Source organism: Vigna radiata, chromosome 11, assembly GCF_000741045.1.
Source record: "Vigna radiata var. radiata cultivar VC1973A chromosome 11, Vradiata_ver6, whole genome shotgun sequence".
Taxonomy (NCBI): domain Eukaryota; kingdom Viridiplantae; phylum Streptophyta; class Magnoliopsida; order Fabales; family Fabaceae; genus Vigna; species Vigna radiata.
The window spans coordinates 2,355,386-2,356,188 of record NC_028361.1 but is presented as its reverse complement, the minus strand read 5'-3'; positions in this window follow the sequence as shown (position 1 = coordinate 2,356,188).

Here is an 803-nt window from a genome sequence, read left to right as displayed (position 1 = left end):
CCTTACCTACCTCTCTCATTCCTCTCAACCCTTTATCTTTCATCTCTCTCACTCCAATCTTTTCTCTCTCATCCCTACTGTAGCTTCAATTGAAAAAAATCAGAAACACTTGTCTTATTTTAATAATTTTCATTCTCAAAACTAAAAAAATAAACCAAAACCCTTACTCACCTCCTTCATTCCTCTCAACCCTTTTCTCCTTCGTCTCTCTCACTCAAACATTTTCTCTGTCATCTTTACACTAGCCCCAACTAAAAAAACACTCATCATAAATAAAAAAAGTAAAGCACCTAATTTTTTCTTTATATAATTTTAAATAAAATTTCAAGATTTAGAATTTTTATTGTATGATTTTATTGTTGAGAACTTTATTGTATTTTGATTTGTTTTTTCTTTAGTAAAGGAAAACAAGTTAATGAATTTTTCTAAAAAAATAAAAAATAAATGGCCACGGAGCAATGTTAAGTAGTAATCTCAGAATGTAAAGGAATGATGCTCATAAGTCTTGGTGCAAGTTGTGCCCGTCGGCTGTAATATATATAGTGAAGATAATGAAATTAAAGAGATTATGAATGAACTTTTTTCGGAAGGTGAATATGTCAATGACTCAACTCTTTACAAAAGTAAATTGTTTAATAAGGAGTGTTTTTTTAGTTGGGGCTAGTGCAAAGATGACAGAGAAAATGTTTGAGTGAGAGAGATGAAGGAGAAAGGGTTGAGAGGAATGAAGGAGGTGAGTAAGGGTTTGGGGTTTCTTTTTTTAGTTTTGAGAATGAAAATTATTAAAATAAGGCAAGTGTTTG